Source organism: Leptonychotes weddellii, chromosome 11 (genome assembly GCF_054177405.1).
Source record: "Leptonychotes weddellii isolate Sample4059 chromosome 11, ASM5417740v2, whole genome shotgun sequence".
In the NCBI taxonomy this organism is placed as follows: Eukaryota; Metazoa; Chordata; class Mammalia; order Carnivora; family Phocidae; genus Leptonychotes; species Leptonychotes weddellii.
The window spans coordinates 88,777,852-88,802,842 of NC_138379.1; the positions used below are offsets into that span (position 1 = coordinate 88,777,852).

At 39.6% G+C, this 24,991-nt stretch overlaps 1 long non-coding RNA gene across 1 annotated transcript; it reads left to right on the plus strand.

Moving 5' to 3' along the window:
• LOC115938199 (uncharacterized) lies at positions 1-24,991 on the plus strand. Its single transcript, XR_014138937.1, has 3 exons — positions 1-195; positions 251-22,001; positions 24,388-24,991. It is a non-coding gene; the product is annotated as an uncharacterized LOC115938199 (long non-coding RNA).

Sequence of the window (24,991 nt, forward strand, 5' to 3'; positions counted from 1 at the left end):
GGAGTATTTCTGAGATTTCTTTTCCTTCAGAATATCTTAGAGTGCTAAATTTTTAACTGCCTTTTTGTTGAGCTTAGTTGTGGGACTCTGATTTATATTAAAATTGTAAGCTCTTGCTGGTATACTATCTTCCTGGAGGGGTGTTGTATGTCCGAGGGAGAGAGAGAGAGAGAGAGAGAGAGAGAGAGTGAGTGTGTGTGTGTGTGTGTGTGTGTGTGTGCGTGCATGCACGTGCGTGTGTGTGTGTGAGAGAGAGATTTGCCCTTGTAGCATATGAACGTCTCTACCTTCATTTCTTGATACAATTGTTACATAGTCATTTTAGCAGATTTGGTTCCTAAATCATTGTTTATTTTTTTCATTCTCTAACTAAAAATACTTAAATTTGGTTTGTTAATCCTATTTTAGAAATTATAATTTTAGGTTATATTCAGTTATGTCTTAAGAAATCTTTCCAGTTTGAAAGATGTTCTAATATTCACCTGTTCTAATATTTTCTTCATTGTAAAACATCTAGACTTGGAGATAAGGAAAGCCTTGTTTTCTCTGTGTGGTTCAGCTCCTTTTCATTTGGTATTATGCAGTCAAATTTACATTTATCTATTAAAATTGCCATTTTCTTAAGCATTTTTCATGCACAGTAGATTCAAGTTGTGTCTGAAAATATCTCTTGTGCTTTTTTGATTTTGCTGACTATAAAAGGATTAATCTGGGCAGACATATGAAAAGGAAAGGTTTCATTTAATATATTTTTTTGGACTTTGTAGGACAAAAGATAACTGGTTAATAACCTTGAAGTGACTGTTGTATGGTGGTTGTGCACATGCTTCAGAACACTGCGGAAGAGAATATTTCTCCTTGTAGCACATTAGAAGAATAGTTGGTGAACTCTGCTTTTCATGCTTCAAAGCATAAGTGTTCGCTTTTCCAAAGCATCAAAGCCATTGCCATAATAAGTGACAACTTGGACCTCCATTGGATTTTTATTAATTTTCTACATTTTGAATTGTGTGCACTACCATTGCTACATCAGTTTGATATCAGTGTTGAAAAACTACCAGTTATATTTGCTGTTTATAATCTATTTGTAGATTAGGATTAAAATGGATATAATCCATTTTTAAAGCTGTGTGAATTTTTCTAAACAGGAGCAACTATTTGCAATATGGGTTTTCATAGTGATTAAACCAGTTATAACTCTTATTAGCAGTTGAGAGCACATGTTCATATAGCAATGTAAAATATATTAATGAGTATTTGATAAATTCCAACAGGCTTTTACCATTAGCATAATTTTGTGTTGTACAATTAAGTTACAATTACATCTATAATTTTGGATAACATTCATTGGTTAACAATAAAGTGACAAAAGCTCATGCCTTCAAGGTCCACTGTTGTTATTTAACATGGAGTTTTTGTATATTTCTGAAAATTATAATCTTTATTAGACCCATGAATCATCACATCTTAAAAATGAGAAATGGATAGGGAAAAATTTCAAAATCCTCATAGATTTATCTTACCCCCAAATTATACCTCTTTTGGTATGGAAGTAATAGTGATTGTTAATTTTGTGAAAAATTAAATTGTTAACTTTCTTGATAACAGAAAATCATGTAGGATTTCTGGTCATTGCTTTAATTGTATATTGTTTATAGTTTCTTTTTCCTAAGGAAGATACAGTTTCATTGTCATTGATTAATCTTGCTATTAAAATACTAATGTTCTTTAAAGAACTATATACTAAGTGCATTTATTTAAATACATATTTTTATTTTAAAGTGACATTACAGTGCAGTTACCATAAATCTAGAAGGTTATTGTCTTTTTAAAAGCTTCTTCCTGATTTTTAACATAGAGATTATTCTTCTTAAATAAGTCATAAATCTTCTAAAAGGAAAAGCTGGGTGTCTGCTCAGTTTATAGTAATACTTAACTGTCACTTTGTTATTTTTTTCTCAAAGGCAGGTAGTGATTTCTTTATTCCAATCCTATCAGAAAAGAAAGGGGAATTTCATAGGATTGCTTTATATCTGATTAGAGTTTTTCTTTAAGAACTAGAATTACCACTGAAAACGTTATCTTAAACTATATTGGAACTCTCACTCCTGGTGATCATTAGGAAAGAATTTCAATATTAGTGTTAGGATTAAAAATAAAAAATGCCCACTACTTCCTATCTCAATTTTTATTACCTTGTTGATTAGTGATGTTTGTAGAAATGAAGTTAAAAACTTTTTAGATCCAAAAGCATCCCATTCTATATATGCATGAGATAGACAATTGGTCTTTTTAAAATCTAAAGCTATAAACTTATAAGCTTTAAGTTTAAGGAATTATAGCCTTTATCATTAATTTGCTGAACTGATTTAGTAAACCAAAATGTAGATATCCTTAAGGATAAGGGAAATCTTTTGAATAGGGAGCTATCCTGGTAGACCCCTTCCTCTTTTAAGTTTGTTCTAAATGAGTAGAACTTAACCATTTTCTTATTCTGCACTTCATTTTTGTAATTAGAAGATAATTAAATATAGTGGTTTATCATGTAAAAGGACAACATTCTAGTACATTTCAAAAGCTCAGTGGATTCTGCAGATGTTCTGATAACTTCATGAAACGTCAAGGCAATCCTCACATTCTACATGGTGGTGAGGAGACCTTGGCTCACATAGTGTTTCACATATTTATCACATTCTCATCCTTGACTTTTCCAATTAAAAAATCTTAACTCCCATTTTTTCCTAGTGGACCTACATCTTAATACATCCATCTTTCAAGATTTTAAGAACTGCCATTTTCCTTCCAGAAAGATCCTGACTCCTTGCTTTGTTGCCTCAGTATTTTGACTTCCCTTAAACTCTGTGATACAAGAGTTATCTGATTTCAGATTACATATACTGCTCTAGGAGTTGGAGTATCCATCATTTAACCACAGAATTTTAAGGTTAAAAGTCATGACTGAGATAATTACCCAATGGCACATCTTTTAAATTCAGGTTTATGTTTGGCTCTGGAGTTTTACAGATTCTAATTTAAAGACCTTTATTTAGCCACTACGTTTTTATATGCTATACCCTAGGATATGGTAGCAAGATTAGAATGATGGTGACTCTTTGTTTTGGCCTATCTTAAAATGTGGAAGTTCAATACTAATTTATCTTACCTCTTAGATCAGTTGCATTAATCTGATAAAATACTAGATTTCTTTTACGATGGCAGCATCACTTTGTTGATTCATGTTATTTGTATGCCCAGATTCCTCCGTGCTTATATGAAGTCAGTTGCTTTCATCCATGTATTATTTTTATTACTTGGTTCCAATTGTTCACTTTTATTTAATGATCATTTAAAAAATTAAGCTTCACTTTGATATTTATGCATGTCATTTCGTTTACTCCTAAAAGTAGTTATACTGGTTTTCGTTGCTGTTGACTAAATCTAAAGAGCCAATGTCTGTCTTCCTAGTGATAATACGGCATCAGAATCTCTGAGATTGATCCTTGGAAAAGTTCCTTTTGATAAAACATGGATTTATTATGTGAAATTCTTTGCTATGTTATAACGTATGCTGTGCTATCCCTTTTAATTTTTTTCAAGTTAAAATGTCTTATGTGTTAGACCTAGAAATGCATGTATGTTTTAGACTTAGAAGGCAATACCTCCTCCCTCCCTTTCCTTTGGTTTATACTGAAAAGTCTATGTAATTCAAGTTGCTGCTAGCACTGGAATCCTATATACCATCACTCCATTTATATAATTGTTTACTTTAAAATTTTAGCTATTTTGGATAAAAGGTAAAATTGTATGTTGACAGAAACTACAACATAAAGAAGATGAGTAGAAGAAATTAACGAATAAGGGTGAGAATAAGAACACAGAGTAGAGTTTTTCAAGTTTGCTTATTATCTGATAAATTACTTAATTTTTATTGCATAGGTCAGATTTTAAACACTGTATTTAAAGATATCTTTTAAAAAGTGCCTAATTGCAAAAGTTTTTCTAACTTTATAGTAAAACTCATTTTATATCCTACTGACAAACCAGTCAAGCATAGTAATTTGTAATATTTATATTAAATGTTGAGAAGTTTCATGGAGTCAGTTTTCATTTTAATCTTCATTTTTTTGTTAAAATATATATAACATAAAATTTACCATCTTAGCTATTTTCAAGTGTCCCATTCAATGACATTAACTACATTCATGTTGTACAGCTGTCGCCCCTATTCATCTCCAGAACTTTTTCATCATGCCGAACAGAATCTGTACCCTTAAAACACTCATTCCCATCCCTCTGTCTTCCTAGTCCCTGGTTACTATCACAATCCTACTTTCTGTGTTTCTGAATTTGACAACTTCGGTTACTCATAACGTTTGTCCTTTTGTGTCTGACTTCCTTCACTTAGCATAATGTTTTCAGGGCTTATCCATGTTACATGTATCAGAATTTCACTCTTTCTAAAGGCTGGATAATATCCCAGTGTGTGTATATATATATATATATATATATATGCCACATTTTTTTAAATCCGTCAGTCAATGGATATTTAGATGGTTTCCACATTTTGACTTGTGAACAGTGCTGCTGTGTACACTGGTACACAAATATCTGTTCTAGCCCCAGTTTTCAGTTCTTTGGGGTACATATTCAGAAGTAGAATTGTTGAATCATGATCATCGTATGTTTAATTTTTTGAGAATTGCCATATTATCTGTGCAGCAACTACACCATATTACATTCCCATCAGCAAATGCACAAGGGTTCCAGTTTCTCCACGTCCTCACCAACAATTGTTATTTTTTGTTTTGGAGAATGGCCATCCTAATGGGTGAAGTGGTATCTCCTTGCAATTTTGATCATTTCCCTATGATGCATTTCTCTGATACTGAACATCTTTTCATGTGCTTATTCACCAGATGTATACCTTCTTTGTGGAAGTGTTTGTGTTTTGTCTAGTTTTAAATTGAATTGTTTGTTTTTGGTTGTTCTTGAGTTCTAGGAGTTCTTTATGCATTCTGGGTATTAATCCCTTGCCCGATAAAAGAATCGCAAATATTCTCTTCCATTCTGTGGGTTGTCTTTTCATGCTATTAGATAGTGTCCTTTGTTGCGCAAAAGCGTTTAATTTTAATGACGTCAACTTATATTTTCTTTTGTTGCCTGTGCCTTTAATGTTCATTGTTTTTTAAAGAGAAAAACATTTTTTGATGAAGGTATTACTAAAAAGAGGCAAGGCAGAGAATGATTTTGTACAGTGGTTAGAGTCTATAAAAAGTGGGCTGTCTTGACTGGGATAGGAAATGTGATTTCACTGTGCACAGAGAACAGGATGGTGAAGCTAGGGTGGGCCGGGCCAGGGATTTAGGAAGCCCTGAATCCTGTGCTGAGGTAGTTTTAGTTTGTTTTGAAGACATCTGGTGCTTTTTGGGAATGCAGTTACTAAGGGAACAATAACTAAACTTTGCTCCAGAGGAGAATTCATGCTGCTGTGTAAGGTGTACTAGAGAGTGTGGAATAAAAGGAAGGCTAATAAAGAACTTCATATGTGGTAATCAGCCTGCAGAAAGGCTGTGGTCATGGTAAAGAATTACATTACTGCCTTCTGAGAACTTAAAGGAAATACCTAGATGTAATTTACTCTCATATTTGCTATGTGTAGTTAATATTTTTTCTTCTGCTTATTTTCCAAATGATCTCTTTGGGGACAGTTAAGACCTCTGTTTGTAATCTTTTATCCATGACCTTGTGGAAGGAGGTTCTTCAGTGGCACAAAAAGAGAACCAGAAATGAAAGACATTTGAGAACAAATGGATTGGATTCTGAGTGCTAATTCCTGGTCTTACAATCTCTTGTACTCCCAGTTTTGTTTTGTTTTTTTTTTTAAGATGTATTATTTTATTTATTATTTTACAGAGAGAGAGCGCGTGCGGCGGTGGGAGCCAGAGGGAAAGGGAGAGTCTTAAGCAGACTCTGCACTGAGCACAGAGCCCGATGCTGGGCTCAGTCTCATAACCCCGCGATCATGACCTGAGCCAAAACCGAGAGTCTTAACTTACTGTGCCACCCAGGCGCCCCTGTACTCTAGTTTTATTAAGCAGTTTCAGAGTTCTGAATTAGATGGTCTGTTTCAGCATATTTCTCTGGAACCTGATTTAGACACTTAGATTACAGATGCATTGTCTTCCCCAAAGTGTAATGCCTGACCAAGGTTATTATCCATGTACTTTGAATCACTAATACTTGTTTATAGTTGAAAACTATTAATGCAGGGGCGCCTGGATGGCTCATTCGGTTAAGCGTCTGCCTTCGGCTCAGGTCATGATCCCGGAGTCCTGGGATCAAGTCCCGCATCGGGCTCCCTGCTGAGGGGGAAATCTGCTTCTCCCTCTGCTCCTCCCCCAGCTCATGCTCTCTCTCTCTCCAATAAATAAATAAAATCTTAAAAAAAAAAAAAAAGAAAACTATTAATGCAGAGTATGCTTACCACAATTGTTGCATCAATATCATTTCTGCATCCAGTTGGTCTTGATAATGTAGTGACTGGAAGAAACTTAAAAGATTTTTAAAAATAAGTTTTAAGGAGTTAGAAAAATAGTTCTTTCAGATCATTATGAAGGGGTTGTATTACTTACCAAAACAACTCAGTGAAGATTATCTCAGAATATACACAGGCAACTATTCACTGGCTGTGACAGCTTTGAACAACTTACTTTGGAAATTTCTGTAGGTTTTTAAAAGTTGAGATTTTACTTTTTTTTTTTCTTTTTAAGATTTTATTTGCCCAAGAGAGAGCACAAGCAGGGGGAGCGGCAGAGGGAGAAGCAGGCTCCCCACTGAGCAAGGAGCCCGATGCGGGGTTTGATCCCAGGACCCTGGGATCATGACCTGAGCTGAAGGCAGACGCTTAACTGACTGAGCCACCCAGGCATCCCAGAAGTTGAGATTTTAAAAGTTAAGATTTGAGTATGCTTCATCAATGTGGCTTTTGCTAGAGGTAGGACTTGATTCATCTGCTTATGCCCAAATGATAACATTAGGATTTTTCTTCCTTTTTGTTTTTTCTTGTTTTCCCCAGATAATTCCTAATACAACTTACTTCTCAATTTATAGGCCATAAAAGTTTTTGAATGTAAGTAAATACAATCTTTTGGTAGTCTAAGTTACAAGTGGATGGTTTTCCTCCTCCACCCACTTTAAGATATAATACCTTACCATTGTAGGTTAAATGTAGAATATTACAACTTTTCAATTTGTGTGTTTAAAAGTACTTTCTATCGGAAGACATTAAATCTTCCAGTGTATGCAAAAGGAAATCATAATTCAGTGCTGTGTTTACTTTTTAAATAGTATTTGCAAATGTGGTATCAAGCAGTGTTAAAGTAAACCGTGGAATGAGAACCCAGAACCTTATCATCTGTATACTTTATAATCTAGTTTAATGTGCTGGGCCACATTCCAGTCCAGTATAAACTGATGCTTTAAGGATGTTTATAATTTGGGAGACATAGGCATGTAGACACAGACTATATTAAAGGCTCTGCATCAAAATGTGTAGAAAATGTATTCATTGGAAAAGCAGTTTTGCATCTTTAGGGGGGATTATTGGCATTAACATTTTTGGGGTGTTCTCAAGCATTAGGAAGACTGGAAGCGACTATATCTTCTAGATTACTGGTCTGGTGTCTTCAGGTAAGAAAATGTTCCCTACTGTCTTTTATTTTTGAGCCATTGTGCTTTAGGCCTTAGACATGAGAAATTTAAAAGGTTTTCAGTTTAATGGTGTTACGAAAGGAATGCCGAGTGGGAGACAAGGCAGTATGTTTTTTTTCCATAAAGTGGTAAAACTATTACATATATACTTACGCATTCATACTGCCATTCACTCTGCCAGGGATTTGCGGAGTGGTTACTGTTTCTGTAAAGCACTGTTTGGGGGATGGCGGAGAGCCTTTGACTCTGTTGTGTAAATTGAAGTGGAGTCATGGAGTTGAGACATGGGCCCAAACTGAGATGTAGAAAGTCAAGTAGTAAATAGCAGAAGAAAAGGTGCAATAAAATGTGCGGAAGTTAGTTGGGAGTTGAGTTAGAGGTTGCTTAGTAGGTGCTAATTAGCAAGCAAGAAGCATGATATTGACTTGAGTGATCTGGCCGGGAAGTGTTTTCTCCATTTGTAAAATTACAGCAGCGTGGGGAGCAGGGAAGGTTTTACATTCATCACGAGGCAGGGTAGCTAATACTTAGATTTGTTAGCTTGGTTCTCTGCCACTGAGGAGTTGCATATTCCTTAATATCCAATGTAAGTGTGTCCGATTTTCTTACAATGACAGTTTATTGAATATAAGCAACCTTATTAATAATGGTTTATATTAGAGTGGCCAGTATTGACACATAATTTAATATTAATGAAAGTTTTCATAGCCCTGTTAATAACTACTGTATTTAACTTGCTATCAAGTTAGCATTTTTTACTACAAAACTTTTTTTTTTTTTTTAAGTAAATATTAGGATACATATTACCTCAAGCAGTACGGGTGGAATTTTCTTCTTTTTTTTTTTTTTTTTAAAGATTTTATTTATTTATTCATGAGAGAGAGAGAGAGAGAGGCAGAGGGAGAAGCAGGCTCTGGAGCCAAGGAGCAGGGAGCCCAACTCAGGACTCCATCCCAGGACCCTGAGATCATGACCTCAGTCAAAGGCAGACGCTTAACCATCTGAGCCACCCAGGCGCCCTGGGTAGAATTTTCTTCTGAAACTCTGGTTAATTGTGTTGAGTTTTGTAAATTTATAATGACAATAGCTTGTATCATAGCAAAGCCATCAGAAAACAGGTATTTCAGGATTTTTTGGTTACTTTTCTTTGGAGACTTCTTAAGCACTAAAATGGTCAAGTTATTGTCAGTTCCCTCCTTTTCTATTAAAAAAAAAAAACTTTCACCATGCTTAAGCAAAATTTAAAAAACTAGAAAAGTGGTATTAAATTACAAATATTTTTAGGAAAAGTGTTTTTTTCATTGGCTTCCAGTGTTACCATGTTGAAGTTGCCAAATTCTAAGCATACTTTATACTGTAGATGCTGCTTAGCTACTGTGACTACAGACTTATTTTAAAGAGTTAAATCATTAGAATTTAAAAAATACAAGTGATAGGTGAAACATGGCACAAGTCAGTAGATAGAGTAGGATAGCACTAAACAAACAGTAAGACTTCTTTCTGGGTCCTCTACTCCTCCAGCTCCTCCCAGAGGTCGCGGTTTCCACCTGCACCTCCTGCCCGAGGCGACCTGGATGTGTAGAAGCACGTGCGTCTTACGTACTTACTGGGGCTCACGTACGTCCGAGCCTTCTGCACACATGGTTGTGCACTTCTCACTGCGCACTGTATTTTGGAAATCATCACCTATCAGTGCAGAAATACTGCAGCATTTCATTGTTCAGAAGCTCCATAGCTGCGGGTGAACATTTTCGTTTTTACCAACCCTTTGCCGTTATAAACAATACTGTCTTGTATTCATGCACAAACACTGCTTGTGTTTGATTCCAAGGAGTTGTGCTACAGCCTAGGGGATGAGGTAAGTTGACGTAAGATCTTTTTTGTATTTTAGGTATTCCAAAATTGCAGGAAATTATTTTTTACTTAAATGTTGTGGGTGTCCTTTTTACATTGAACAAATTTGAATAGTAATATGTGCTTATGGAAGTACCTTTAATAGGAAAATAGAACTTCTCCTCTCCATTAATTGGATTTCTGTATATCAGGTTTACTTAACAGGTAGGCGACCCAGCTATAATGGTCTTAACATTTCACTTTTGGGGGCCCAAGTGAGAAAGATCTGCCAATAATTAAAACTTTTCTGACTTCTTCAAATTCTGTAGTCAGAAAATGTTACTTAAAAAATCAACAGGGTAGGGTTTTCTGAATGTACATTGGTGGCTTTTTGGTTCCTAATTTCCTTTGATTGCCACCACATCCTCAGTGGTTCAAGTTTTATTTGTCTACTTTTGTTAAAACAGCAAACGACAAGCTCAGGTCATTGTAAAACACTTAGTGATATAAGGTACTTTAGCAGGACACCAAAGAGTAATAACAAAAGTATTACAAAGAAATTTGATGCCGCGAGGTTTTTTTAGTTTTAAGGAGGTAGATCAGCTTAGTGTTTTTTGAACATCTTCTAAGCTACAATGTATGTGTAGTCTTCTCTTAGTGTGCTAACGTGGTCTTTCTGAAGTTAGGAAAATGTCCTTTGATTTCAGAACTTTCTTTTCAGATATTGCTCTTGTGCCTATAAACTTTGACCTAGTTCTTAAATGATTTTCTTGGGCCACAAATAATTGGGTGTGGGGGTATAGAGCCTAGATTTCTTTCAAAAGTGCTAATAATATTTTATGTTAGAAGAAACATTGATCTTCGTGGTTTGTGGCCTCCCTCTCCCCCTTTTTCCATGAGATTCACACTAAATTCTAGGCTGATTTCTCAGAAGGGCCCGGAAGTCTGTAGTGGTCACCATTTTCCATTGCTCTTTCTGCTGCCCCTGCTTGTTCCTGCCTCCATCCTCTTCTCAGTCAGTGGAGGGCAAGTCCATTCTTTCAGTGAATCAGGCCCAAACCTTGACCATATACATTACTCTTCTCTTTCTCTCATACCCACACCCAACCCAGCCAAAACCTGTTGGCCCGACATTCAGAGTACATAATATATCCCAGAATATGACCACTTAATGCATCCTCCACAACTGTCACCCTGTTCCATTCTCCAGGATTGCGTGCATTGTTGCTATGGGTTTTCTTGATTCTTCTCTTTCTATTCTAGTCTGTTAAGACAGCAGCCTTAAAAAGGGAAGTCAGACCCTACCACTTCTGCTCAAAATCCTTGGGGCTTTCCATCTCAGACTAAAAGCCATAATCTTCTCAGTGGTGTCCAGAGCCCAGGATCTGGTACCTTGTTGCTCTTGGACCTCACTGATTTCCCCTTCTTTCACTAAAGTGAAGTCAACTGGCTCCCTTCTTAATCTTTAAACTAGCCAGGGCTCTTATTACCTCAGCTTGGTATGCCTTTTTCCCCCAGATATTTTTTATAATTTATTTCTTTGTGATCTCCAGGATTTTGCTTAAATGTCCCCTCACGTGGCCTTCCCTTACCACTTTATTTAAAATTGACTTTTCCCCGTATTCCCTAGACATTCCTTTCCATTATCTTTCTCTGTAGCACTTATCATCTAACATACTATATGTTTATATTTGTTTATATGCAGATCTTCCTCGACTTACGATGGGTTACATCTGATAAACCTATTGTAAGTTGAAAATACCCTAAGTGAAGAATGCATTTCATACACCTAAGCTGGCAAACATCTTGGCTTAGCCTAGCTGACCTCAGACAGGCTCAGAACACTTACATTAGCCTGCAGTTGGGCAAAGTTGTCTAACACAAAGCTACTCTATAATAGAATGTTGCCTACCTCGTGTAATTGGCTGAATACTACACTGAAGGTAAGGACAGCATAGTTGGGTACAGGACGGTCGTCAGTATGATTGCGGGGCTGCCTAGCGTCACGGGGGCGGAGGGGAATTCTGCTAGCCTACAGAATTCAAATTTTGAAGTGTGGTTTCTACTGAATGTGTTTCACTCAGTAAGTCATGGACTGTCTGCATCATTTATCGTCAGCCTTCTGCTGCTGGAGTGTACGCTCCGCGAAGGCAGGAATTCGGCACAGCGGTAGGTGCTCCGTGCCTAGAGCAATGACGGGCATGTGGTCGGTGCTCTGCCGTATCTGCTAAGTGAACAGGAGGAAGTGTGGGAGCTCCGAAGGAAGGCACCTAATTTTGCTGGAGGCTTCCAGGGAAGAGATGGTCCCTAAACCAAGTCTTTCAAGAATTGGGTTGTTCCTAGTCAGGGACAAAGATTGGAAGACTGTCCAGATAGAAGGAACTACATATACAAATACACGAAGGCATAAAAAGAGCGATTGTGGTGGAATTGTCCGTTTATAGAAGTATGAAGTCTGAGCTTCAGAAGGTGGAGCCATGAAGCCTAGAAAACCATGAGAGGAAGCAGTTGTGCGTGTGCCCCTGACGTTTCTTTTTGGACAGCTTAAGTTTGGAGTGCTGGTAGAATGTCCCATGAAATTTCCCAAGGGTGCAGTGTAAGGAGAGAGACTGGGTTTAGTATAGACAAGTACAACAGCTGCACAGTCACTCCACGGCAGGGATGTGGGCTCATGCGTCACCGCCAGCGTCACAGGATTTAAAGTGTACGCTGGTTTTCGCAACAGGAAAATAATTGAAAGGAGCACTGTCCCCTTTTTTTTCCCACTGAACTGCACAGTGTCTTCTGGAATGCATTCCCACAAACCTATGGGTCTTCCTGGCAGTGTCCTGTCACCTCCAGATGTCTGAAGCTGACACCGGTGTACCCCTCCCCCACACCCCGCTCAAGTCCCAGAGGTGATGTCTAGCAAATGAACATCTGTGTCCATGTTTACAGCTTCTGGGGATGCTCCGTGTGGCACTTGAATGATTGAACCTACTCAAATAATTTTAGTCATTAAACATTTGTTAAGTACTTGAAGAATCTTGAGGATTCATCGATAATTTCAAAGATTCATAGTCTGGAGAAGGAAACCGAAGAGTTAAGAGTGTGACAACGAGCCAAGCAGACAAGAGAACACATACGAAGATCTAGGCAGCAGCCGGCCTCTTGTGGACATCTGCAGGCCCATAGAGGTGACGGTGATTGTCAGCAGTTCCCTCAGGAACGAGTACCAACTCCCCCTCCCCCCAGGTTTCCGTTTAAGGCTGAGGGGACATCTCAGTGGATGTCCAGTGGCGGTTTCAATGCTGTTTGCATAGGGGTTCCAGGAAAAGTCACGCCTTCGGAATCCTTTCTAATGCTAGAACTAGGGGCATCAGCTGTGGGCAGGGGCTGAAGTCTGGGACTAAAGCCTGCTCTAGAGCCCAGTAGGGGGCAGTGCTGAGTAGTGGCAGGACGGCCCTGGGGTGTGGGTTAGGAAAGTCCACTATTAACTTGGGCTAATTCTAGAGACTGCAGGATAGGTGAAAATGGGTTTTGTGTATGTTCTGGAGCTGCTAAGGAACTTTTGGTGGGATGAGTCCTTGCATTTATTCATCCAGATATTTTGGTACCTGGTACCTGGCAGGCATCATGTACATATTGGTCTTTGAGAATGTAAGAGTCAGTAAGACTAGATCCTTACCCTCATGGACTTACTTTCTATAGAAATACATGAAACACAAGCAGAGTAATTAAAAGTGTGCAAACTAGGTTGAATTATGTGAAATTGCCACTCTCCAACGTCTTTGACCTATAAAAACAGCAAATTTGTATCAATACTATGAAACAAGTGACTGAGTTGGGGAGAATATTAGGATAACTAGGGATAGGAAGGTCAGAAAAAGCCTCTTTAGGAGGTGGCATGTAAGTTACCCCCTGAAAGAAGAGAAGGCCAGCTTCTTCCTTTCTTTTATTTACATCAGGATGGTAAATGCAAACGTGGGAGGGATCAAAGGAGCGCCCTGGGCCTTGGGCTGGTGCATCACCAGAAATCTGGTGCTCTATGGAGCCCAGCAGCGTCTCAGATGCAGTAGGCCCACTGCTGCTGTACCTGCTGATTTTCCAAAACAAGCCAGAAAGCAGCTTTTTAAAAAAAGAACATTCAAAGAATAATGCTTGAGACATTAGGTTGAAATATAATTTTTACGTGAAATCTCCTAAATTTTACATGTCAGCTATTTCAAAAATTTCAGAAAAAAAATTTTTTTAAAGATCTTATTTATTTGAGAGAGAGAGCGAGCACCAGTTGGGGCAGAGGGAGAAGCAGACACCTCCCTGAGCAGGGAGCCCGATGTGGGACTCGATCCCAGGACCCTGGGATCATGACCTGAGCCGAAGGCAGACGCTTAACCAACTGAGCTACCCAGGTGCCCCTAGAAAATGTTTTGTAAACCAAATAATGTATTTGCTTGCCAAAAGTGGCCCACTGGACACCAATTTACAATCTTTGTTTTAAAGCATTCCGGGTAGAGGGAACAGCATATGCAAAGACAAGAGGCAAGAAAGGGCTTGACTTGTTGAAGGAACAGAAAGGAGGGCAGTGTATATCCAGAGCTGAGTGAGCCCAGAGGAGAGTGTTGTGTAAGATGAAGTTGGAAAGGAGCCAGATCACAGCTCACAGAAGTCTTCGGGCAGAAGCGCAGGGACAAGTGTCAATTCAGTGTGCACACAACTCAGCAAGCACGTACCCTGGGGCCACACACGGTCGCATCTGCCTGGAGGAAAGGATACCTTCCCTGATGCACACAAAGATGTCCTAAATGTCCCAGCTGTCCTTGAAGGTAGGTGTGTGATTCCATTTTATGGGTGAGTCAGCTGCCTAAAGGCAACCACATTTCATTTGGTTTTCTTCGGAAGCCCACATCCTTCTAACTACAAAACACCACTTCCCCAAGTGAGATATGTTTATGTGATAGTGCCCCTTGGTGGATATTCTTGTCTGCATGGCTCAAAGAGGATGTAGCCATTAATTTAAAGCCCAAAGAAGAATGCTTTAAATATGAAGTTGAATACAGAGTAACAGTGACCTGATGATCAAACCCCACAAAGTTGAAGACCAGACTTATTTCTTCAGTTGTTTTGTGTGGGCTACTAACACCAACCTGCCAAGAGTTTAGTGCTCTCATTTTCAAGATAAGGTGAATATCACTTAAAGTTGAAATACATGATTTACTCTTGTGGGGGTGAGAAAGCATCCTTTTCTTTTTGTTGAGTGTTAAAGCCTTGGAAATCAAAAGAAGGATCTATGCTCAAAGGATCTCAGACATCCAGAGGAAAGTGAATCCGAGAAGTGAAGATGAATATGGTTAGAAATAGGCTGCTTCAGACACGCAGCAGGCATTGAATAAAATTTTCAGGAGCTCAATGAGTAGGTCCTGAGTGATAAGAGCTAAAAGGATCAGAGGGAAGAAGGCTCTTGTCGGGAGAGTTGCCATCCGGGGAAGAGAGGAAAGCCCAAGAAATGCAGTCCGTGTACCGCATTCAAGACAGGCTTACAGGTGAAGTTAACCACCTGAGCGAAGGTCTGCAGGAGGGGATTACTAAATTAGCTTTCAGAATTCGGCATGACAGTGTTTCATTAAAATTCACCAGTCACTTCTTTGTCACTTGTTAGGATGTTTGAAGAGAGAAAGCATCATTAATAACATTTTCCAGATGCTCTATGTGGGTTATTTGATGTACTTTGTAGATAAAAATGGATCTGATTTTACCTTCCTTATGATTCTTTGAGCTCTTAGATTTTTGCCTGCAGAATTAAAGTGAAAATTGTATTTTTAAAAGAAATCACTGTGATCACCTGGATTTTGCTTTCAGATTGGTAGATTCTAATTATCGAATAAAAGCAGAAGTTGGCAAGCTCTCTGTACAGGTCCAGATAATAAATATTCTTGACTTTGTAGGCCAAATAGTTTCCTTTTCCTTTTTCTTTTTTTTTTTTTTAAGATTTTGTTTGTCAGAGAGAAAGAGCACAAGCAGGGGAGAAGCGGTGATGCGGGGCTCCATCCCAGGACCCTGAGATCATGACCTGAGTTGAAGGCAGATGCTTAACCAACTGAGCCACCCAGCCAAATATTTCTATCACAATGACACAACTCTGCTAATGTAGTATAAAAGGAGCCAAATATAGGCATATGTAAATGAATGAGGAAGGCTGCCTTCGAATAAAACTTTATGCATGGGTGCCTGGGTGGCTTAGTCCGTTGAGCTTAAAACTCTTGATTTCGCTGCGGGCATGACTTCAGGGTCCTGAGATTGAGCTCCCCTGGGGCTCTGTGCTCCGTGTGGGGTCTGCTTGTCTCTCTCCCTCCCCATCTGCTCCTCCCCCTACTCATATGCCCTCTCTCTCCCTCTCTCTCTCAAATAAATAAAAATCTTTTTAAAAAAGAACTTTATGGACACTGTAATCTGAATTTCATTTAATTTTTATGTATTAATGAAATATTCTCAATTAAAAAAATGTATGTTACAAATCATGGTCTCTACAAAAAACAGGTGGGGGGCTGGATTTGGTCCATGAGCCATGGTTTGATGACCCCTGAAATTAAAGGGTTTGAAAATCAGTCATGTTTTCCAAAGGCCAATGGTGTGGTTTTCCTGGCTGTCAAGAATTTTATTTGATCATAGAGGGGTCTTATTTTGCTGGAATGAAAAGTTTTTTGTTCTTTGTTTTATTGTTTTGTTTTTCAGCAGTGGTTCTCACTAGCATGCATCAGAATCACCTGGAGAGTTTGTTTAAAATGCTGATTGCAGGACCCCCTCCCCAAGTTTGTGATTCAGTGAGTCCAGGTGGGGTCCAGGAACTTGCATTTTTAGCAGGTGAGGCTGATGCTACTGTGCTGGGACCACTCGTGAGAAGCACCAACTCAGCCGCGAGAGTGCCCAACACTGGGAATAACGTGGTTGCTTTTACTCAGTGTCCTTAGAGTAACTATTGACTCTTCTACCTAGATGGTTTCTTGGAGACCTTCAAAATTCTAATGGTTTAACAAAGATAATTGGTACCAAATCTGTAATTTCCTATCGTAGTATTTTTCCTTCATTGATTTCTGATTATTTTAAACACTTAAAAACTAGAGAATGTTTTACCACAGTGTTAGGTAAAGAAATGTGCCTAGGAGAAATATAAAGGAATATACATGTTATAATATTATACAGATGACCCCTGTACAACATGGGGGCTCAGGGTGCCCGCCCCTTGCTCAGCTGAAAATCCATGTGCAACTTCTGACTCCCCCAAACTTAACTACTAAGAGCCTACTGTTGAGTGGAAGCCTTAACAATAGCAGTCATTTAACACATATCTTATATGTTATATAGATTACATACTGTGTCCTTACAGTAAAATCAGCTAGAGAGAAGAAAATCATAAGGAAGGAAAATACGTTTACAGTACTGGACTGTATAAAAAAAAATCCGCTTGTAAGTAGCCCTGCACAGTTCAAACCCCTGTTGTAAAGGGTCTGTGTATATATAAAATACTCATGTACCCGGGTTTCTTTTTGTGGGGGGAGGGGCGGAGGGAGAGTGAGAGCCTGATGCAGGGCTCGATCTCACCACCCTGAGATCATGACCTGAGCCGAAATCAAGAGTCAGATGCTTAACCGAGTGAGCCACCCGGGTGCCCCTCATGTATCGGCTTTAAAAACAGTACATTGCCAGTGACTTTGACATTCGGTAGCCCTTCTCTACCACGTCAACCTTGCCTGTGAGTTTTACATTGTAGCCACAAGCAATATGATGTCTGGTTTATGTGATACCTAGTTTTGCATGAATATGAACTTCATGTAGTTTATCACACGGACACACATCCATTTTGCTGACTACAGCAGTGATTCATTCTCACTGCTGCGAGTCTGTTTACCTTATGAGTGTCCTACAATTTATCCATTCCCCCGATGGTGGACATTTGTCTTGTTTCTAGTATTTTTTACAAACAATATAGACATAGTTTTGTACATGTATCTAGTGAATGTGAGCAATAGTATCTCTGTGGCTGAGACCTAGGCGGGGAATTATTCACTTACAGGCTACGTCCATTTTCAACTTGACTATGTAGCCATCAAGTTACTTTCTAAAGTAAAGGTACATTCACATCTTTACTACGTGTGTGATAGTACTAGAATTTTTAAACTTCTGCTAGTTTGATAGGTTTAAAATGGTATCATACTGTGCTTTTAATTTGCATGTTCTTGATTACTAATATAATTGAGAGTTTTTTCTCATATTTATGGGCCTTTCATGTCTCCTCTTCCTTGAAATGACTATTTTTTTTTGGCTTGTTTCCTATTACCTTCTTTATCTTGGTCTAATTGCTTCACAGAAGGTTATTAATCTTTTGACACTTAAAATGTTTTACAGTTATCTCCTTCCAAGTTGTACCTCATCTTTTCACATTTTTATGGTTTTTTGATGGATAAAAATTTAAATTTTATTGTAGCTTAATTTATAAATCTTTTTTCTTATGATTTTCTGGCAGTCTTTTGGTGTGTATCGTGTTTAAGAAATTGTTCCTTTCCTTGAGGTCATGAAGGTATTCTGCAGTTTTTCTATTTTCTTCTAAATGTTTTGTTATTGTTACACTTGGGTCTGTAGTCCAGCTAGAAGTAACTTTGGGTATGGTATGAAGTATGATTCATTTTTCTTCTAGCTAGATGACCAGTTGTCCTAATACTTGATTTGACAGTCCATCCCTCTTCCACTGAGGCATCACCACTTCTTTTTTTTTTTTTTTTAAGATTTTATTTATTTATTTGAGAGAGAGAATGAGATATAGAGAGAGAGCATGAGAGAGGGGAGGGTCAGAAGGAGAAGCAGACTCCCTGCTGAGCAAGGAGCCCGATGCGGGACTCAATCCCAGGACTCCAGGATCATGACCTGAGCCGAAGGCAGTTGCTTAACCAACTGAGCCACCCAGGCACCCCGAGGCATCACCACTTCTTACCTATGTCAAGGATCTCCATGTGCAGTCTCTGTTCTGTTCCAGGGGTCATACCATTCTGTCTTAATTATAGCCTTAGCTTTATAACAAGTCTTCATATCTAGTAGAGGTTTCTTTTTTCTCCACCTTGTTTTAATAATAAACTCCTGACTCCTTTTGGGCCTTCGTTCTACTCCATAAATTTTATTGTATTTTAAGTAGTCTCTACATGCCATGTGGGGCTCGAACTCACAACCCTGAGGTCAAGAATCGCATGTTCTACCGAGCCAGCCAGACACCCCTTGTACTACATAAATTTTAGAAATCATTTAAATTGGGGGTGCCTAGGTGATGCAGTTGGTTAAGCATCCAACTCTTGGTTTCTGCTCAGGTCCTGATCTCAGGGTTGTGAGATGGAGCCCCACGTGGGGCTCTGTGCTGAGCATAGAGTCTGCTTAAGACTCTCTCTCTCCCTCTCCTTCTGCCACTCTCCACTGCTCACTCTCTCTCTCTAAAGTAAATCTTTTTTTTAAAAGATTTTTTTTTTAATTTATTTAATTGACCGAGACAGTGTGAGAGGGAACACAAGCAGGGGGAGTGGGAGAGGGAGAAGCAGGCTTCCGGCCGAGCAGGTAGCTCGATCCCAGAGCTACCTGAGCTGAAGGCAGTCACTTAACCAACTGAGCCACCCAGGTGCCCTAAAATAAATAAATCTTAACAACAACAACAAAAAAGAAATATATGAGGAAAAAAACCTTTTGTTTGGAAATGTATTAATAATTAATATTAATTAGATTAATTTGGGAAGAAGTTACATCTGTACAATATTAAATATCCTTAGTCAGGAACATGTTTTAATTCTCCATTTATTGATGTCTTCCTTTATGCTGTTCAGCAAAGTGTACCTTTTTGCCCTAAGATCCTACATATCTTTTGTTGGATTTCTTATTAAGTATCTTCATTTTTACATCGTCTAAGAGTTACATTTTAAAACTATTTGTGGCTGGTATATAGAAATGAAATTGATTTTTGTTTGCTGACCCTATATTCAGGAACCTTGCTTAGTTCTTGTTGTTTCTAATAATTTGTGAAGTCTTTTGGGCTTTCTACATAAATAGTCACCTGCCGAATAATGTCAGTTCTCAATCTGTCTTCTCAATCCCTATAACATATATTTCTTTGTCTTATCTTACCGAGCTAACTTGACTGACATGTTCAATACAATGTTGGACTTAAGTGGCAACTCGTCTCTGATTTAAGAGGATTGCTTCTAACATTTGCGTGGACATGTTTGCTCTCGGTTTTTGGTTCATGCCCTTTATCAGGTTCATGAAACTTCCTTTTATATACATATGCCTATTTTGCTAGAGTTTCTTTTTTTAATAATCCTGTCCCTTCATAGGTATCGACCCCCTCATTCCCCTTCAAGGGCTGGGGTCTTCTACCAAGTTATTTTAATCTCATGGTGCCACCTGGTGGCACACTTTGAAATTTCTGACTTGATATCTTCCTGTTTCTTTTAGGGAACTATATGGATATAGTTTCTTCGTTTCTTCTGTTAACAGTGACACCCATCATTTAATTCTGTTTTCTCCCTTGTCCCTTGTATTTCCCATCCTCCTTTTCACTTGCTCTTCCGTACTTCCTCGATATACTCATGCAAATCATTCTTTTTTCCTTCCTTAGTTTTCTTGCTTCTTTTATGAGTGTAAATCTACCTCAATTATGGTTAATCATGGTAAAAGTAATGCTGGTGACTAAAGAAAAAAAATACAGCACATGTTTTTTAATGAAATCTGATACATAAAGTTCCAGCTCTGCTAACCCTCAAAGTCCTTGAAAATACTTAAAGTTCCCTTTAAAAATGTTCTCGGGCGCCTGGGTGGCTCAGTTGGTTAAGCGACTGCCTTCGGCTCAGGTCATGATCCTGGAGTCCCTGGATCGAGTCCCGCATCAGGCTTCCTGCTCGGCAGGGAGTCTGCTTTGTCCTCTGACCCTATCCCCTCTCAGGTGTTCTCTCTCTCTCATTCTCTCTCTCAAATAAATAAATAAAATCTTTAAAATAAATAAATAAATAAATAAATAAATAAATAAATAAATAAATAAATAAATAAAAATGTTCTCAAATTTCAAGTATTACTTAATCATCTAATTCTGCCCAGTTTAGCATCAAGTTCAAGTATTATAGAAAAATTTAAAAGTTTTAAAAAACTTAATAATGTGTCCCTTTATTGCTAGCTTTGACAAATTTGGGGTTTCTACTGTATTTTAGTGCAAAGCCTCAGTTTTGCATCATGGGTTAAACTGCCTGGACACTGCACTACTATTGATCTCCATGGGAAACAGCCCCCCACAGATGCCCTTCGGGCACATAACTGATCAGTAAGACAGAGATCGCCATTACCTGCATTTCCAACTGCTTGAACCACAGTGTAGAAAGTACTGTACGCAGCACTCTCCTAGGTCAGAGAACTCATGCATGGATAAGCTTGGCTGGTTTAGTGGTTTCTTTGTAGAGTTCACTGCGACCTCGTTTTTGATGTCTCTGAGGGCTATCCCTGAGAATGGCAGGTAAATCAGCTGACGAAGACAGACCGGGGACTGTAGGGCTGACACTGGCCTCTTTAATCACCGCAGGGCCACGTGGCTGTGGGGGAGGTGGTTTTTACTGTTCTTGGTCTTAACCCATCCCAGTCTTTTGGCAGGCAGGTGTAGCCTGCTGAGAATTTGCTTAATCAAAACAATGGGTCCTGTGGGTGGCTCATTCAGTTAAGTTACTGATTCTTGGTTCTGGGTCAGGTCATGATCTGAGGGTGTCAGAGACTGAGCCCTGCACAGGGCTCTGTGCTTAGCGTGGAGTCTGCTTGGGACTCTCTCTCCCTCTCCTCCTCCCCCCTGCTCTCTCTCTCAAATAAATAAATCTTAAAAAAAAAAAAAAATCAACTATTGATTTCAAAGGAGGCACCACCACGAATTTTGGGCCTGTAAGTGGTTGGTGCCCAAAGGACATTTTAGGAGTGCCTAGATTAATCACGAGGGAACCTTAAATAAAATATAAAATCTGATCAGCGATATTCTAATACTTACAAAACTTGGGTGTGTATGACCTTGAGATCCATCATTATTCTTGTGAAACCAATTCATTTGTGTGGAATTGTAACAACTATTAGAATTCTAGCATCCATTTAAAAGGGACATTTGAAGTTATTCTTATTTCCACATTGTAATAGCAGAGATTAAAGACTGGATTGGAAAAAAAAAAAAGTTAAAACTTAGGAAGATCGCTTTGGCCCTTTGCTGCCCAGCAGGCCCTCCCGGATCCAGGATGACAAGGGTGCTCCTGTCATTCTGCACTATTTGACTTCCTTCTGTGTTCTTTTGCTGAGTGCTTCCTAACCCCTTGATGTCTCTTTTGAAAGGTGGGGACCCAAACTGTATGCATTGTTCCAGATGCGTTCTTGCCAAAGCGGTATAAAGCAAATGTAACGGTTAGGAAGAAGGCTCCCTCCCTCGCTGGGTAAGTACAACTGGTGGCCGGGGCCAGCCTACCTTTCCATGACACCTGCCAGGATGTTGGCAGGACCCCATAAAATCCAAATTTGTGCATCCACAGCCCAGAGCCTTTAATCTAGTGGCATGAATTCCCAAAGGAGCTCCCCCAGAACAGCCCCCACCATTATGGCTTCGAGTTCCACCCCCTCAGGTTCTTTCTCAGTTGTTTAACTCTCTTGGGCTTTCTGCCAGTCAAGAACATCTTCCTCCGATGTGATGATTTTGACGTCGATAAAATGAGATTTTATCTGTAAACTATGTGAACTGATGGGACATGCTGCTCTAGACTGTTCTTTTGTGATGTGGAATGAGTATCACGGCGCAAGTTCCCGCATAGGACACTGTGTGCTGCTGGGAGGCTTTCTCTTATCTAAAAAAATTCAGATATACTTAAAAATGAATGAAAAATAAATAAAGATGAATTCAGATATACTTAAAAATGAATATATATATATATTAGTGTTCTGCATTGATCTCAGTTTGGAAATACTTTAAAATCATGGATCAACATGATTACCTTGAAGCAGGTCGTTTTGAAATTCTTTAATTTCTTTGGCAGAGATGGTTCTGACCCATCCCATTTCTAAGTAAAACCACAGCAATGACGTTTACTTTGTAGATCTTGAATGATACATTTGAGTTCCCCCAAATTGCCGATTAATCCTCCCCAAGTTCTATAAACCTACCTCTAGCTGTATGAGAATATATTTGAGGTAATACTTTAAGATGTGGAATAAATGTCTGTAATAACAATATTATCTTTTAGATTTTTTTAATGTGACATAAAAAGTTATCATGGATGTTCTGTTCCGGGTGGGAATGTTTAGAAATGATTTGCTTCTTTGGCCTTGAATTTTGGATTGCTTTGAAATGAGTTTAAGGTCCTGCAAGCATCCCTGACATTCCGTGACATCACCGAAACATTGCCACTGTGTCAAAGGCCACGTGAAGGGCGTGAGGCCCATCCGTCATCGTTTTGAAAGCGGTGTAGACGCTATAAAATGGGAGAGTCCAGTGTGTCTTACTCCCGGGATCTGAGCTAAAATCCCTCCTTCAGACATGTTCTTAACATTCCATACATAGCCACAAATAGCAGCCTTCCCAGCTACTTGCCTTTAAACCATTTCTTCCATTGCAGGAATTTATGTAACTCTTTCCATTTTGTTTGCTGATGGGTAAAAAAAAAAAAAAAACCAACTTAAAATTTACTTGATGTTTTGCAATGTTTTCCTCATGGGTTGCCACCTGTAATGTTTTTGCTTTTTTAGAGTGAATCCTTTGAGTGAGCTTAACTCTCTGCTCTTGTCATCAGAAGTAGGAAAAGAAAGTTTCTGCATGACTCACCAGAAAAGTCAAGATCAAATGACAGAGATTTTTGAATTATCCAGAGATGAATTTATTCAAGGATCAAAGGAGTTGGCAGTCGCCACATCCTTCAGCTTGAAATGTCCCAAAGTTGGCAGCCTTGGAAGAACTTGCTGGGCCCCTCTCTGGCTGATTACGATGCTGTTGACCCAGGAGGAAGGACAGGGACTTCCAAGTGGTTCCGGCCCTTCTCCCCCCATCCTTAGGGCTCCTCCAGCAGAAGTCAGCCTATGGGATTACGGTGATGAGGCATTAAAGGCTCATCTATAGCCACGGACAAGTCAGAGCTGACTGGTTTCTTCAGGGATAGAGATCCTACAGCCTCGGGTTGCAGGGATCCACATTGCCCATCAGCCCCAAAGGCCTCTGGTCGTCTGGTGTGTTCAGACTCCCAGACTTCTTGCTCTCATCCTTCAGGCCTTGTCCTTTCCCTGAGGTGCTAGGCGATTTGAGCCTCGGAGGCTGTGTTAGACCCGATCTGAAGACCCTCCCGCTGGACCCTGAGTGGGAAGTGGCCTGAGGTGGGGAAGGCAGAGCTGCGGTAGATACGGGTTGCTCACGCTTGGGCGCGCCTGCCCCACAGGCTGCTCGGCTGGCTCTCTTGTGATTCCCGTCACAATGGTTTATGGAACCGTGACATGAAAGGGGTGTGTCTCTACCAGGGTCTCGGATCCACCTCACAATTCTGGGTCTGAGCATTGCAAGATCCCCTGTTAGGTCCGCTCTGAGATCAGGGTGGTAGCGGGGCCACGGTCCGAGCGTAGGCTCCGCGGAACCCCTGTGTTTTGGTGCGGCCTGTACTTCCCTGCGTATCCTGAGCTCTCTGTCCCCGCTGCACAATCCAGCAGCACACTCCACCATGGCTAAGTGTTACCCACGACACGTGGGGTGATGTCTGGGGCCGTGCCTTTTTCAGCCCTAGTATGACCCTATTTAAGTGTAGTCTTTCTTGCCTGACTTCCTGTTGGCTGTCTGTCTTCATGCAGGTCCCTGGCGTCTGACACGCGGCGAGCTGTAGGATAAGGACATACCGAGACCTGCCTGATGTTCCGAATCCGGAATCCCAGCGGGAACCAGATGGACAAGCATTCCTTCCACTAGGGCTCTTGCTGGTGGTTCTCTTCACTGAGTCTCAGTTTACTGTTGGTTTTCCCTTTCTTGCTATTCTGTCTCTCTCCAAACCCCTCTTGACTGCCTTTCCTAGGGACAGACCTTAGAAAGGTGGGCCAGGACTTGGGGCTTTCGGCCCTGCTCCCTGCCGCCCCAAGCCGGCAGCCCTTGTACCCTGTCTTCAAGGCACCACCCCCTAAAGAGATGCCTGAAGGCATTAGCTTCTGAGAACCCACCTTGTTCTGCATGACTAGCTTGTAAGGAGGGATACAGGGAGAGAATTTCCAAGAATTTTCCACTTTTTTCAAAAAACGTATGTGACTTATTTTTGGCTTTGAACTGAGAGCAAACTTTGTGGCGTACAGCTGTTTACTTGTGCACATCTGTGGAATCCAGAGAGCTCCACACAACACTCCCTTTCCTGTCTGGGCTGTTTGTATAATTGTATATACGTGTAGCAATAAATACATTCTAACATCA